This window comes from Lathyrus oleraceus, chromosome 7, assembly GCF_024323335.1.
Source record: "Lathyrus oleraceus cultivar Zhongwan6 chromosome 7, CAAS_Psat_ZW6_1.0, whole genome shotgun sequence".
In the NCBI taxonomy this organism is placed as follows: Eukaryota; Viridiplantae; Streptophyta; class Magnoliopsida; order Fabales; family Fabaceae; genus Lathyrus; species Lathyrus oleraceus.
Window position 1 is genome coordinate 7877072 of NC_066585.1, and position 17837 is coordinate 7894908.

General features: G+C 37.5%; 1 long non-coding RNA gene across 1 annotated transcript; it reads right to left on the reverse strand.

Moving 5' to 3' along the window:
• Positions 1 to 4188: 4188 nt before the first annotated feature.
• On the reverse strand, positions 4189 to 17491 carry LOC127106322 (uncharacterized). Its single transcript, XR_007795331.1, has 2 exons — positions 16777 to 17491; positions 4189 to 4657 (listed from the first exon to the last, which is right to left on the reverse strand). It is a non-coding gene; the product is annotated as an uncharacterized LOC127106322 (long non-coding RNA).
• Positions 17492 to 17837: the final 346 nt, after the last annotated feature.

Genomic DNA, 17837 nt, shown 5'->3' on the forward strand with positions numbered 1-17837 from the left:
ATCATGCAAAATCATCCCTAAGTTAAGGTTGCTATCTAACTTGCACAGGAAGCAAGCCTATCCTAACCATGACTTGCACAGGAAGCAAGCCAAACAAAACCTAATTTGCCCAGGAAGCAAGCTAAAGCAAACACACAAGCACAAGTAGCACACACTATATGCAAGCAATGGGCTCAATCAAGGTTAGGTTTTAGTCGACGGGTCATATCAACCTCAACAAACAAACCTCTGTAACAGGGTAAAGTTAGCTCTTAACCCTAACATTGAGAGTTAGGGTGAAGCTGATGAAAGGTGAGTGAAGATGAGACTTCACAGCTCTTATCCCTGGCCTGGGAGAGCTCAAGACAAGAATGTGTGGGTTCAGAAAGGGGGAACCCTTCTACACATATGATACTGACTCAATTGTACGATTGTACAAGATCTTGGGTTGGTATCTGCAATGCATCAACACAGTGGTGTGAGCAAAGCAGATGACACACAGAATAGCAGGGGATGGATTGCTCATCCCTTGGGTTCTGCCAATTGCCTTATCAGAAGGACTTTGAACAAGTGTGTCGCACCTCAAAAAAATGATGATAATGCGATCCCTCGCGATAGGACGCGGAAAAAATGTTGTTCGAAAACAGAGTCGCCACCGAACTTTATTTATTCCAATGAAGGAATAGGAAAATATCGAGAAAACCTTTATAGATAAGAATAATGGTCATCGCAACCATATTCGGGTTCGGGAGTCGATTACGCAAGGGGAAGGTATTAGCACCCCTTACGTCCGTCGTACTCAACGGGAACCTCTTAGTCTGATTTTGCTATTTGACTGTTAATTGACTGTTTATCTGCTTGCTTCGAGTGATTAGAATTGATGATAGATATGGGTGAAGACCTCAGGAGGGGGAAATGGGAGGTTTTTTATTAGTGTGCTCGCGAAGATACAACAATCTCCTGCCTACGTATCCTTATGGTGCAATAAGGAAATCAGAGCATTCGTAGTTCGGGCTACTACGAATATTTGGTGTGTTTTGTTTTGATGAACGACTGTGTAAGTCGGCGTTCTAACGGCTAAACGCTGGCGTTGTCTACTCTCGGTGGAGGCTCTAGCACTGGTTTGTTGTGCGCATTAGAAAGGATTGACAGTGTTCTTTTTGAAAGGGTTTTGGTCACGCGGGGGTGACAAGTTGAATTGATGTGTTTGGGTGTTTGGGTTTTAATCGCTCGGGGGCGAGAAGTTAGGTTTGATTTGTTGAAATATTTTTGGAGAACGGCGAAAGGTTGAGCAATGTGGTGTACACCAATCGTCCAATTCTTTCGAGGAATAATAAGGCGAACGCCTTCTATTCCTTTTTTCGTTTGAATTATTTTGAAAGTTTGTTTGTGGATGTTGAATACGCACGGTAGTGAGGCGTACGCCTCCTACTTGCTTATTCAAGGAATAATGAGGCGTACGCCTCCTATTCCCTTATCCAAGTTTATTTAGCGTGTTTTAGTCGGAAGTCGATAATTTGTGCAATATGGCGTACGCCAATTATCCAAATAATCGAGAGATGGTGAGGCGTACGCCTCCCATCTTTTATCATCCGAGATTTAAATTATACTACCTCCGTTCCTATTTGTAAGAGACAAATTGTAACTTTCTTTTGGTCCTTTTTATAAGAGACACATTATAAAATTAAATTTTATTAATTGAGAAATCTCATTTATACCCTTAGTAAACAAAATGCAATATTTATTATTCATTGGGCATTAATGTTTTGAAAAGAACGTGCTATGTATATTCCCCATACACATAATGGGTATCTAAAGCCAAACCTATTCAGTTTCCATTGATATTAATGATTTGGAGGGAAAAAAATTCCCACTGATTATAAAGGAGGGAACTACTACGAGTATCTTACTCATATTTCAAAGAAAACCATGAGTATGTGGAAAGCCATTGGTGGGAAGATGTATAAAAAAAATAGAGGGAAATTTAATTTGCATCTAATTTTTCACGATGAGAATGTGGAAAGCCAATTTTTTTGTTGTAATTATTTTTGGATAGAATAAATGCTGACCAATTTTTATTATATCAACATTTGGCTTAATTATAACATTAATACTACTAAATGTTTAACTTAGGGGTATTTTTGGAAGTACAAGTTTATTTTTCAGAAAAATTAATTAAAAAAAATATTCCTTGGTTTGTGTGATTTCTTATGTTTGTCTCTTACAAATAGGAACGGAGGTAGTAAAAGATATGTTTAGATGTTAGTATTTGATTCGCAAGAAAAGTTTGAATTTGAATTGGTAGGTTTTGATTTGTCGATGATTTGAGGTTACTCGTTTGTGTTTTAGGTTTGATGACGAAGATTCGAGCAATGTGGCGTACGCCAATTATTCGAATAATCGAAAGATAGTGAGGCGTACGCCTCCTATCCTTTTTTCATCTGAAATATGGAATTAAAACATTGTAGAACTTGTAGTTGATTTAGAGGACGACTTGAACGTGTATGATTAAGGTTTAAAGTTGATGACGAAGATTCGAGCAATGTGGCGTACGCCAATTATTCGAATAATCGAAAGATAGTGAGGCGTACGCCTCCTATCCTCTTTTCATCTGAAATATGGAATTTAAGAGGATTTAGAATTTGTAGAAATGTTTTGAAATATTATGATTTGAAGTGTTAATCGGGTGACAAGAACTTGCGCAATATGGCGTACGCCAATTATTCAAGTGCTTGAGAAATAGTGAAGCGTGCGCTTCCTATCTCCTTTTCAACCCAAGTTATATTTAAAAGAAAAATTCTTTTGAAGTTGAATAGTTTGAAAAGTGGTTTGAAAATAAATTGAATTTAGAAATTATATTTGATTTTGAAAATTGATTTGAAATTGTGTGATTATTAGGGTTTAATCGGGTGACAAGAACTCACGCAATATGGCGTACGCCAATTGTTCAAGTGCTTGAGAAATAGTGAAGCGTACGCTTCCTATCTCCTTTTCATCCCAAATTTGTGTTTTAAGAGAAAAATTCTGTTGAGATTGAATGGTTTGAAAAGTGGTTTTGAAGTTGTGAATGAAATGAGTTTATTTAGTGTATTATTTCATCTACTCGATTATCCAATAAACAAGTAGGTTTCATTGTAAGGAAGCCCAAGAGTAAGCTATGTGAGGTTGATGGCGATGCTAAAAGCAATCGACTTACAAGGGTATTTGAAAGTGGGCTCGATATTGAATCGAGAATTGTAGTTTGTGCTTTTTGAAATTGGCTTGAATTGGCGATGAATTGAAATAAAATTGCAATTGAAAATGATTTATGAAAAGATGATTTGTGAAGTAATTTAATTCATAATAATGTGAAGTTTGTGATTGAAAGAAGTTAATCAAAGTTCTTTTTAATAAAAGTTAATTTATTAAAATTTATTTAAATTGCTTAATTAAATTAATTAAAATTAATTATCAAAATTATTTAATTAAATCAAATAATTAAGTTAATTACAATTAATTAATAAAAATTAAACTAATTAAATATTTTAATCGATTAATTAAATCAAAAGAAAAAGAAAATGGATATTAACATTGATTTAATCGGTATGTGGCGGTGAATATGTACAATTGATGTATTTGGAATTTTGGCGGTATATTGGCATGAAATTACCGGATCCGTGGACTAAAATCCAATTAAACACCTCTTAGTTATATCCCAAAATTCTTGATGCAGGCATTGTTATGCTACATAACCATTATTTTACTCTAAAGACCAACAGTAACACCATGAGTCTTCCTGGCATGATGAAGCATAGTAGACAAATTTACTCATTATCTTAAATTACTCTAAAGCAGAATCATAAGGTAATAATAAAAAAAACAGCTTAAATCACAACTTGTTGGATGCGCTTGATACCGAAACTAAGCCAATTGCTGGATGCGTTTAAATCACAAAATGCGCTTAAATCTCAAATCACAAAGCAGAATCATAAGGTAATAATAAAGAAACCAAGCCAATAAATCACAAATTGCTGGATGCGCTTGATACCAAAACTAAATTAAATCTAAACAACTTAAATCCACAATCATAAACCGAATCAAAACAACTTAAATCAAAACAACTTAAATCTAAACAGCTTAAATCCACAATCATAAACCAAATCAAAACAACTTAAATCTAAAAAGCTTGAATAAACCGAATCAAAACAACTTAAATCTAAAAAGCTTGAATAAACCGAATCAAAACAACTTAAATCTAAACAGCTTAAATCCACAGTATTCCAAATTGACAGCCTATGCACAGAGCTCAATATTTCAAGAACCATACCCAACAGAAACAGAATGACAGAAACAAAACGACGCCGACTTAAATCCACAGTTTCAACAATATTACATTTTAAACACACACTCAAACAGACATTCGATCCAGACCCGCAAATCAGCATATGTACAACCGAAATTGAAATGATCATAAACACACAACCATAATCAACATATTAGTTTCAACCTATGATTTCATCAAAATTGTAGATGAAATGAAAATGAAATTGTCGCAACAAGCACAAAACAACAATAAATTAGCAGAAACTTGAAGTTGTTACCGAAATGTGAACCTCTGCTACAAGTTGTTGGTGCGCTTGCCGGTATTGCCTTATCGCTGTTTGAGTTTGTTGTTGTTAGGTTATGACCGAAATTCCACCTTGTTGGCCCATCAATCCTCAACGCAGGCACACGTACCAGGAGGTGTAATCCGTAATCGCGACATCCTTTGGTTACGCTCCAGGACCCAACGCTGTAGGTAACGGAAAGTCAATGGTATTTTGGAATCGGCGGCGGTTGATGGTGGTGGTGAATGATGGTGAGTCACGATTTGAAAGAGAGAGGTTTAGGGCTTTGAAGATGGGTTTTGACGGTTGGGTTGGCGGAAGCGATGAAGATTGAAGGTGAGCGATGGTTGAGGCGCCGTTGGGAGGAAGGAGGCGATTTGGGGTTTTGGAGATTTTGACGGTGGAGAAGAACGGGTTTCGAAGATGGATGGAGGTTGAAGAGAGGGTTTGGTGGAGGAAAATGAAGGTGACGGTGAAGAGATTTAGGGTTGAGAGGGAGACGTTGCGAGAGGCGATGAAGGTGAGATGAGAGATTTCTTTTTGTTTTCTGCTTTTTTTTTTCTTCGTAGAGAGAGAGAGAGAGGGTATTATAGTGGGAGTGAAATATCAGTGGAGAGTTTTTTTTCTCAGAATGGAGCGTGAGTGTGGAATATGAAAGAGTGAGAAATGTGAGTGCGTGCTGTAGGAAGGAAGGTTTTTGTCTGTGAGTGAGAGTGGAGTGGAGAGAGGTAGTTGTAGTGGAGAGTGAGTGGAGCAGGGAATGAGAGAAAAACGGATGGGGCGGAAGAGATAAGGACACACTTTCTTTTATCCTTTTTTTTTTTCCTCTTTTTAGAATCCAATGTAAGAATATATATATATATATATATATATATATATATATATATATATATATATATATATATATATATATATATATATATATATATATATATATATATATATATATATATATATATATAATTATAACAAATCCTAAAAAGACTAATTAAATTCTAAAAAAAAGATTAACTAATATTTTAGAAAAATCTAACTAATATTTAAAAACTAACTAATATTTATAAACAAACTAACTAATATTTTAAAAAAATCTAACTAATATAAAAAAAAAACTAATATTAAATATCAAAAAAAAAATATTGACCAATTAAAAAAGAAATCGAATGCAAATTTGATCCGGAATATTTAAATCAATCACACCAAAATTATCAGCACAAAACACATTATTTGAAAAATACACTGCTTCCTCAAATTCTGACAATTCAACCAATTTGTCTGTATTCTCAAATGAATTCATTCCGACTGACATCTAGGTGTTTATTCATGATGCAAATGTATGTCATGCTACGCGTATGATGCAAAAAATGAAACTGAAATTAATTTTGAAAAAAAATTAAAATAAGCCCGGACAAAATTGGGGTACGTCAGCTGCCCCTATTTAATTATCTTGAATTAGAAGGTAAGAATGTCAACAGTCATCATACATTCGTGGTGGAAGGTAATTAAATACAAAAGGATCCAAATTTTGTCCTTTGAAATGCAAGGGAGAAATGCAGATGAAAATGCAATGGATGCCAAGGTAGTAGGGGTAGAATGCCCGATCAATGCCAACCCTCGAATCAACATTCAAATCTTGTCCAGGTCATTATTGTTGTAAAGACAGATGTGGGACTGGTTTTCTGACACCAAAAGGATGACAGTGGATTTAACTGCTATCACCAAAAGGATGATAGTAATTCACCACGATTGTCAGGATCGTCATCACCAAAAGGATGATGGATAAGTTGAGCTTCAAAAGTAATCATCACCAAAAGGACGATGGTTACAGTGGCTACAACAAAGATCTCCATCACCAAAAGGATGATGGTAAGATCAACAACAAGTCTCGCTATCCCTTAAAGGATGAAAGTCAGACACAAATTCAAAGATTTCCATCACCAAAAGGATGATGTCCGTCACCAAAAGGATGATGGTCATTAACAGAGAGTATAATATCAAGGCTATCACCAAAAGGATGATAGTTGACTCATCAATTTCAACGATCGCCGTCACCAAAAGGATGAAGGTAAGATCCAACAACAAAGCTTGTTATCACCAAAAGGATGATAATAAGTCAAGTAACTTCAATGATCACCATCACCAAAAGGATGAAGGTACAATCACACAACAAACTTGTTATCACCAAAAGGATGATAATAAGTTGACAATCACCATCACCAAAAGGATGAAGGTATAATTAAAAACAAAGCTTGTTACCACCAAAAGGATGATAATAAGCACACAACACAATTGATCACCATCACCAAAAGGATGAAGGTAAGATCAAGACACAAACTTGTTATCACCAAAAGGATGATAATAAGTCAACAATCACCATCACCAAAAGGATGAAGGTATTGTCAAACGACAAAACTTAGTACCACCAAAAGGATGATAATAAGTACACAACACAACTGATCACCATCACCAAAAGGATGAAGGTAGGATCAAGACAAAAACTTGTTATCACCAAAAGGATGATAATAAGTCAACAATCACCATCACCAAAAGGATGAAGGTATTGTCAAACAACAAAACTTGTTATCACCAAAAGGATGATAATAAGTACACAACACAACTGATCACCATCACCAAAAGGATGAAGGTAAGATCAAGACACAGACTTGTTATCACCAAAAGGATGATAATAAGTCAACAATCACCATCACCAAAAGGATGAAGGTATTGTCAAACGACAAAACTTGTTACCAACAAAAGGATGATAATAAGTCAATAACCTTAAATATCACTGACACCAAAAGGATGACAGTAAGGTCAAACAAACCGAACTTGTTATCACCAAAAGGATGATAATAAGGACAGAACTTCAAAACTTGTTATCACCAAAAGGATGATAATAAGCTGAAACAGACACAATGATCGCCATCACCAAAAGGATGAGGGTAAGATCAAAATAAAACTCGTTATCACCAAAAGGATGATAATGAGCCCATAACTCAAATGGTCACCGTCACCAAAAGGATGAAGGTAGTACCAATCAACAAAACTTGTTACCACCAAAAGGATGATAATAAGTCAATAGTCGCCATCACCAAAAGGATGAAGGTACTACAAACAATAGAACTCGTTATCACCAAAAGGATGATAATGAATCCATAATCACCATCACCAAAAGGATGAAGGTGAGATCATAACTTCAAAACTTGTTACCACCAAAAGGATGATAATAAGTTATAATAACTTCAAATATTGCTGACACCAAAAGGATGACAGTGTGGTTGGACTTTCCAAATGTTACCATCACCAAAAGGATGATAGCTTAAACCAAACTCCATAATCTCTATCACTTAAAGGATGATAATAAATTGAACTGGATGTCATCACCAAAAGGATGATGATTGAACCAGAATGACAAGGATTGCTTATCACCACAAGGATCGCCGACACCAAAAGGATGACGGTAGGCTGTAATTATTGCAGAGGTCACCATTCACCAAAAGGATGAAGGTTGGACCAAAACTCCAAGGATCTTTGACACCAAAAGGATGACCGTAAGACCACAAATGTCAAGGATTTACCATTACCAAAAGGATAACAGTGATCGTAAACAGGGTGATGATTAATATTATTCCTCAATGGACTTTCACCAAAAGGATGATAGTGAGGAAAATATTGGAAAAATAAGGCTACTGTTAAAGCTCAGTAAACCTGATTTGCTGGGTAGTGTTGGAACATTAATGGGTAAGATTTGCTCGGGGTATCAACAACAAAAGGTTGCAAAACCAATATTCTCTGGGGAGGTGTAATTTCTGTCAACAAAAGGTTATAGGAAACGACTCATTGAGGGACACTCAACGTGGAACAAGGTAGGTGTTTGGAGAAACATTGCTGACTTAGCTGAGGATAACATCTTATCAACAAAAGGTCGAAAGAGGTAACTCAATGGGGAACACCCAACAAGAGGGTAGGAACCCACTCAGAAAAAGTGACAATGACTCGACTGAGGGTTGGCCTGGACGCCTACGACTAAACCTTATTTTTGATTTGTGTTATGTACATGAATGATATGTATGCGTTATGTATGAGGTGATGCATGTGATGCATGAGATGCATGTTTGAATGCAAGGGTTGATTGGTTTGTTTGGGATTGGCCCCCCTTTTCAAAGGCAATGTATTTTGTGGAAACCAATGGTGGTTGTATTTGTTTTTGTGTGGAATGCCAGCAAGGTGGGCTTTGGTTTTTTCTGGTAATTGTCAATGTGGATTGGACTGTTGGTGGGTGAAAGGATCTGACTTCCCGACACTCGGTAGTTGATGATGGGATGAACACACAATAGATGCGGATACTCTTGGTGCCCCAAGTTTGCTCTCTTGCTGATATGTTATGTATTTGTCTTTGAGAAGATCTCGACTTCTTCTTCTGAGATGTCTGGCCAGCCTGTGACTGAGCATAGCGACGTGATTAACGCATGATGATTATGCTTTTGACGTGCCCCAAGGATTCTTGTCAAGATATGATGTTGCCCTAGTATGACTTTCGACGTTTTGGTTGTGAATTCAAGCAGTCACTAATGTCTTGACGCAATCTGCTTGACTGACTTGAAGATATGAAGGGAATTTTGCCCCTTGCAACTTGTCTTGCCCCTGACTGTAGGGTGTTCAAAGGAATTCTCCTTGAAAGGGAACTTTAGGAGTGATTATCCCATGACATGGTCTGAGTTTGTTTCTCCCAGCTCCTGAATCTTGCAATGGTCTGCCCCTGATTAGCCTTTGAGGGACTTGCCCCAGACGTGCTGAGTATTGAAGTGTTTTTCCTCCCTGATCAACCGATGCTTGGAGATTTGTCTTATGTTGACTACTTCTTATGATTAAAAGATGCCCTGCCCCTGATTCACAGGATGGTCTTGATTCGTGTCAGCACCAACGATCAAGTACCTCTTGAATTGCCCCTTGTTGGAATTTTCTCGATGTCAAATACTGACTGACAATTAAGAATTGTTATCCACGAAATGGTGATTTTAATGCAACAGTTATGCAAGTTTTGAAAAACAATCATTCACTCGGGAGTGTCGTGGTAATGTGTGGCGAGTGGATCATGAATCCAAACGCGGTGCTTGATTTGGCTTGTGTGTGAGTGATATAATGAGAAGAGAATATTAGCGAATCTCTAGGAGTCAGTTTACTCAACCTTGCTATAGTATGCTTTCAGAATAAACCTTACTTCAATTAGGTCTTTTGAAGGTTGTAACGTGGCTTGGTTCATGGTTATTGAAACAAAAGGATATAAGGCTCAAAGTTTGTTTTAACCCACCCCTTCTTCATGATGATCTCCAATCCTACGTTCAGTTAATTCACACACATTCATCTTTTGCAGATGTAAGGATAAAGATGGTGATTCGAGGTCTCTTGGAATGGCAGCCACCTTATTTCGTTTTTTTTTTTATGTCGGTGACCCTTTGATTTTGGTATGGTGGTCACTGAATCTTGTTTTGTTTTTGTTGAAGACTTTCCTTGTCTCTTTCAATTTTGTTCTGATCCCTAACTTTTGCATGGACTGCTTGTTGAAGCTTTAATCCATCGGGATTGCCCCCTTTTTTTTGCCTAAGTCTCCTTTTAAGGTGTTCGACTTAGCGGGCTTTTTCTTTGATTTTTTTTGTGTGGAAAATTGTGACTGCCAAGTCTTTGGTCATTGAAGAACAACCGACATAAAATTTGGATTTGTGCGGTTCCTCCGACACTTCAGGATGCGTGTTGAGAATGTCATATGGTTGATCCTTGTATGGGATATCTTATCTTTGTAATTTGAATGTGTAGTCAGACTAACTGAACACTACCCTGCCCCAGGTTAAGCGTAAGGGTTTGTAGATCCGAAAGAAGCTCCTACTTCTAGGCTCGAAGTGGTTGACTAGGGATTAACTCCTTATCTCTCCGGTGTTTGGGGATTTGAAACAATGCCTGTACATCATTAGCAGGATTTTATCCGAAAGCATACAATCAGCAATTATGAGTATTTCATTTTCGTCATCCTCCTTCCAACATTTACTAACAATAGTGTGATAAAGGAGGTGAAGTGGAAAAGTATGTGTTTGTGATTTGCAAATGTGATAGATGAGTGAATATGAAAGATTGATTCAAAGCATGCATAATCATCCCATTAATAAGACCAAATACAAATAACAATATTTAAAGCATACAGTACTTAAACAAACAAGATCAGATTACAAGAATGCAACAATGGTAAAAATGGCGTAATGATTGCCTTCATTCAAAGCAACAGACTTCATCTCCTGATTCTTCGGCGGAATTGCTCTGGTGATCAGGTTGTGAGGAATATTATCTTCGAGCTTCACTCGACTCTGCATGCGCTGGCATGGGGTTTGTTGCGACATTTGGCCTCATTGGCGTGAATGTAAGTGCCTTACTATCAACCAGGTCCTGGACCTTGTGCTTGAAAGCCTTACAGTTCTCTATTGTGTGCTCTGGGGCACCCATGTGATACTCACAGTGAGCATTGGCGTCGTAGCCTGGAGGGTAAGGTGGAGTTGCAGGTGTTATCTCCTTCAGAACAACCGATCCATCCTTTAGTAGGTGGGGAAGGATCTTACTGTATGACACTGGCAAAGGATCGAAATGTCTTTCTGGCCTCCTTGCCCTCAGCTGGTTAGGTGGACGTGGTTGTGGAGCACGTTGTTGTTGATTATAATGTTGTTATTGGTAAGTTGGCTTTTGATGAGGCTGCTGATATTGTTGTTGATAAGGTTGCTGATATGGTGTTGGGATGACAGCAACAACCTGAGGGTAAGGCGTATAAGCATACGAAGGTGCCCTATATCCCCCTCCTCTCATTATGGCATTGGTCTTCCCTTCTGGATTCTTTGGGAGGTTGGGATAAGGCTTCTTTATCCCACCTGAAGCATTATCAGCAAAAGGTAACTTTCCTTTCTTGATCTGGCTCTCGATCCGTTCCTCTACAGAGACCACCTCAGCAAACGTTGGGAAGCTGGATCCTACCATCTTCTCCATGTACTGGGTATGCAGAGTCCCCATAAACATATCAATTAGCTCTTTGTCAAGGAGAGGAGGTTGAACACGAGCTGCTAGCTCTCTTCAACGCTGAGCGTATTCTTTGAATGACTAATTGTTGCGCTGAGTCATGTCTTGCAGCTGTGTGCAATTGGGTGCTAGATCAGTGTTGTACTGATAATGTTTGAGGAATGCTTCAACAAGGTCTCTCCATGACTGGACCTGACCTCTCTCTAGCTGCATATACCACTCCAAAGATGCCCCACTGAGACTATCTTGGAAGTAATGAATCATGAGTTGATCATTACCGATGTGGGCAGCCATCTTGCGGCAATAAGCTCTGAGGTGAGTTCTCGGGCAGCTGATCCCTTTGTACTTGTCAAAGTCTGGGACTTTGAATTTTTGTGGAATCACGAGTCCTGGCACCAGGCACATATCAACGGCGTCTAAGCCGGGAGTAGTGTGAACTTCCAAGGACTTAAACTTTTCTTCCAAAGCATGGAGTCTATCAATAGCTGGGTCTGGGAGATCTCCAACAGCAGGTTTGACGGGTTGTGGCATGAAGAAGGCGCCATATGGATCTTCATCACCCATCATTGATCCATGTCGAGCGGATATAGCAGAATGCTCATAGGGGTTCATGTTGTCCATGGGGATCGGAATATGGATTGGTCCTCCTCTAGGGTGGGCAGGATTACCATCAAGGTTAGTTACCCTAGGGATGCTAAGTGATGGCGATCCAAACTCGGCAACAACTTTCCTAGCTTCAGCGTTAGTCTCAACATCCTTCTCCTTTTGGGCCAAGAGTAACATGGTTTCCAGCAAGCGATCCATCTTTGCCTGCATGGAGTCAATGTCGGTCCTCATCGAAACTTGGTTGGCTTCAAGCTGTTCGAGTGTCATCTTGTAATTGCAGCGTGTCTCGTACCGGTGTCGAGTAGTCAGTGTTACTGGACAAAGGGTAGAATATGGTGTAAGCTTTTGTTTCTGGAAGATGAAATGCAATGCATGTTTATGATATGCAAATGCATGAAGTTCTGCCATGTTTTTTCACATAGGAATACAGACTCAAAATTATTCACACGTCAGGTACGGAAGTATGGATTTCTCTGATTACTAGAAATTCCCAAAGGTAGGTTCTAAAGTTATGTTTTCAAGGAAGGAACTTAGACTCGCGGATCAAGTTCAAAACTTCCTCGCAATGGTGGGCTGGCCACATTGTGATGGGAGTTCTGAAATGATCTAATCTAAGTGGGATTCTCGTATTGTACGAACAGGGTGTACACCCTTCGGTTCAATACTACATAATCACCGATTATGAAAACAAAACTCGGTTTTAAGGCGAGGTCCCTAGAGTCACGGATCGTGTTTAGAACCTCCACCGCAATGATGGGCTAGCCATATTGTGATGGGAACTCCAAACAGATCTACTCCAGGTGGAGTCTTCGTATTGTCCCAATAGGCGTACGCCCCTCGGTTCAATACTATACAGCTCCGAGTTCTAAGTTCTTCTCGAAGCTCGGGTATGGAGCTTATCTCACAACATATATCAAGCACCATATCAAAGTATTAAAACACATTACATACAAGCAACATAATAAAATACAGAGAAATAAGCATGGAAGATAAGAACATCTTCTAACAATCTTAGCAAAATCAGACTAAGTTAGGCTAGACTCTCTCTTGCTTGGAGCATGGTCCCCAGCAGAGTCGCCAGTCTGTCGCACCTCAAAAAAATGATGATAATGCGATCCCTCGCGATAGGACGCGGAAAAAATGTTGTTCGAAAACAGAGTCGCCACCGAACTTTATTTATTCCAATGAAGGAATAAGAAAATATCGAGAAAACCTTTATAGATAAGAATAATGGTCGTCGCAACCATATTCGGGTTCGGGAGTCGATTACGCAAGGGGAAGGTATTAGCACCCCTTACGTCCGTTGTACTCAACGGGAACCTCTTAGTCTGATTTTGCTATTTGACTGTTAATTGACTGTTTATCTGCTTGCTTCGAGTGATTAGAATTGATGATAGATATGGGTGAAGACCTCAGGAGGGGGAAATGGGAGGTTTTTTATTAGTGTGCTCGCGAAGATACAGCAATCTCCTGCCTACGTATCCTTATGGTGCAATAAGGAAATCAGAGCATTCGTAGTTCGGGCTACTACGAATATTTGGTGTGTTTTGTTTTGATGAACGACTGTGTAAGTCGGCGTTCTAACGGCTAAACGCTGGCGTTGTCTACTCTCGGTGGAGGCTCTAGCACTAGTTTGTTGTGCGCATTAGAAAGGATTGACAGTGTTCTTTTTGAAAGGGTTTTGGTCACGCGGGGGTGACAAGTTGAATTGATGTGTTTGGGTGTTTGGGTTTTAATAGCTCGGGGGCGAGAAGTTAGGTTTGATTTGTTGAAATATTTTTGGAGAACAGCGAAAGGTTGAGCAATGTGGTGTACACCAATCGTCCAATTCTTTCGAGGAATAATAAGGCGAACGCCTTCTATTCCTTTTTTCGTTTGAATTATTTTGAAAGTTTGTTTGTGGATGTTGAATACGCACGGTAGTGAGGCGTACGCCTCCTACTTGCTTATTCAAGGAATAATGAGGCGTACGCCTCCTATTCCCTTATCCAAGTTTATTTAGCGTGTTTTAGTCGGAAGTCGATAATTTGTGCAATATGGCGTACGCCAATTATCCAAATAATCGAGAGATGGTGAGGCGTACGCCTCCCATCTTTTATCATCCGAGATTTAAATTATAAAAGATATGTTTAGATGTTAGTATTTGATTCGCGAGAAAAGTTTGAATTTGAATTGGTAGGTTTTGATTTGTCGATGATTTGAGCTTACTCGTTTGTGTTTTAGGTTTGATGACGAAGATTCGAGCAATGTGACGTACGCCAATTATTCGAATAATCGAAAGATAGTGAGGCGTACGCCTCCTATCCTTTTTTCATCTGAAATATGGAATTAAAATATTGTAGAACTTGTAGTTGATTTAGAGGATGACTTGAACGTGTATGATTAAGGTTTAAAGTTGATGACGAAGATTCGAGCAATGTGGCGTACGCCAATTATTCGAATAATCGAAAGATAGTGAGGCGTACGCCTCCTATCCTCTTTTCATCTGAAATATGGAATTTAAAAGGATTTAGAATTTGTAGAAATGTTTTGAAATATTATGATTTGAAGTGTTAATCGGGTGACAAGAACTTGCGCAATATGGCGTACGCCAATTATTCAAGTGCTTGAGAAATAGTGAAGCGTACGCTTCCTATCTCCTTTTCAACCCAAGTTATATTTAAAAGAAAAATTCTTTTGAAGTTGAATAGTTTGAAAAGTGGTTTGAAAATAAATTGAATTTAGAAATTATATTTGATTTTGAAAATTGATTTGAAATTGTGTGATTATTAGGGTTTAATCGGGTGACAAGAACTCACGCAATATGGCGTACGCCAATTGTTCAAGTGCTTGAGAAATAGTGAAGCGTACGCTTCCTATCTCCTTTTCATCCCAAATTTGTGTTTTAAGAGAAAAATTCTGTTGAGATTGAATGGTTTGAAAAGTGGTTTTGAAGTTGTGAATGAAATGAGTTTATTTAGTGTATTATTTCATCTACTCGATTATCCAATAAACAAGTAGGTTTCATTGTAAGGAAGCCCAAGAGTAAGCTATGTGAGGTTGATGGCGATGCTAAAAGCAATCGACTTACAAGGGTATTTGAAAGTGGGCTCGATATTGAATCGAGAATTGTAGTTTGTGCTTTTTGAAATTGGCTTGAATTGGCGATGAATTGAAATAAAATTGCAATTGAAAATGATTTATGAAAAGATGATTTGTGAAGTAATTTAATTCATAATAATGTGAAGTTTGTGATTGAAAGAAGTTAATCAAAGTTCTTTTTAATAAAAGTTAATTTATTAAAATTTATTTAAATTGCTTAATTAAATTAATTAAAATTAATTATCAAAATTATTTAATTAAATCAAATAATTAAGTTAATTACAATTAATTAATAGAAATTAAACTAATTAAATATTTTAATCGATTAATTAAATCAAAAGAAAAAGAAAATGGATATTAACATTGATTTAATCGGTATGTGGCGGTGAATATGTACAATTGATGTATTTGGAATTTTGGCGGTATATTGGCATGAAATTACCGGATCCGTGGACTAAAATCCAATTAAACACCTCTTAGTTATATCCCAAAATTCTTGATGCAGGCATTGTTATGCTACATAACCATTATTTTACTCTAAAGACCAACAGTAAGACCATGAGTCTTCCTGGCATGATGAAGCATAGTAGACAAATTTACTCATTATCTTAAATTACTCTAAAGCAGAATCATAAGGTAATAATAAAAAAAACAGCTTAAATCACAACTTGTTGGATGCGCTTGATACCGAAACTAAGCCAATTGCTGGATGCGTTTAAATCACAAAATGCGCTTAAATCTCAAATCACAAAGCAGAATCATAAGGTAATAATAAAGAAACCAAGCCAATAAATCACAAATTGCTGGATGCGCTTGATACCAAAACTAAATTAAATCTAAACAACTTAAATCCACAATCATAAACCGAATCAAAACAACTTAAATCAAAACAACTTAAATCTAAACAGCTTAAATCCACAATCATAAACCAAATCAAAACAACTTAAATCTAAAAAGCTTGAATAAACCGAATCAAAACAACTTAAATCTAAAAAGCTTGAATAAACCGAATCAAAACAACTTAAATCTAAACAGCTTAAATCCACAGTATTCCAAATTGACAGCCTATGCACAGAGCTCAATATTTCAAGAACCATACCCAACAGAAACAGAATGACAGAAACAAAACGACGCCGACTTAAATCCACAGTTTCAACAATATTACATTTTAAACACACACTCAAACAGACATTCGATCCAGACCCGCAAATCAGCATGTGTACAACCGAAATTGAAATGATCATAAACACACAACCATAATCAACATATTAGTTTCAACCTATGATTTCATCAAAATTGTACATGAAATGAAAATGAAATTGTCGCAACAAGCACAAAACAACAATAAATTAGCAGAAACTTGAAGTTGTTACCGAAATGTGAACCTCTGCTACAAGTTGTTGGTGCGCTTGCCGGTATTGCCTTATCGCTGTTTGAGTTTGTTGTTGTTAGGTTATGACCAAAATTCCACCTTGTTGGCCCGTCAATCCTCAACGCAGGCACACGTACCAGGAGGTGTAATCCGTAATCGCGACATCCTTTGGTTACGCTCCAGGACCCAACGCTGTAGGTAACGGAAAGTCAATGGTATTTTGGAATCGGCGGCGGTTGATGGTGGTGGTGAATGATGGTGAGTCACGATTTGAAAGAGAGAGGTTTAGGGCTTTAAAGATGGGTTTTGACAGTTGGGTTGGCGGAAGCGATGAAGATTGAAGGTGAGCGATGGTTGAGGCGCCGTTGGGAGGAAGGAGGCGATTTGGGGTTTTGGAGATTTTGACGGTGGAGAAGAACGGGTTTCGAAGATGGATGGAGGTTGAAGAGAGGGTTTGGTGGAGGAAAATGAAGGTGACGGTGAAGAGATTTAGGGTTGAGAGGGAGACGTTGCGAGAGGCGATGAAGGTGAGATGAGAGATTTCTTTTTGTTTTCTGCTTTTTTTTTTCTTCGTAGAGAGAGAGAGAGAGAGGGTATTATAGTGGGAGTGAAATATCAGTGGAGAGTTTTTTTTCTCAGAATGGAGCGTGAGTGTGGAATATGAAAGAGTGAGAAATGTGAGTGCGTGCTGTAGGAAGGAAGGTTTTTGTCTGTGAGTGAGAGTGGAGTGGAGAGAGGTAGTTGTAGTGGAGAGTGAGTGGAGCAGGGAATGAGAGAAAAACGGATGGGGCGGAAGAGATAAGGACACACTTTCTTTTATCCTTTTCTTTTTTTTTGTTTTTTCCTCTTTTTAGAATCCAATGTAAGAATATATATATATATATATATATATATATATATATATATATATATATATATATATATATATATATATATATAATTATTATAACAAATCCTAAAAAGACTAATTAAATTCTAAAAAAAAGATTAACTAATATTTTAGAAAAATCTAACTAATATTTAAAAACTAACTAATATTTATAAACAAACTAACTAATATTTTAAAAAAATCTAACTAATATAAAAAAAAAACTAATATTAAATATCAAAAAAAAAATATTGACCAATTAAAAAAGAAATCGAATGCAAATTTGATCCGG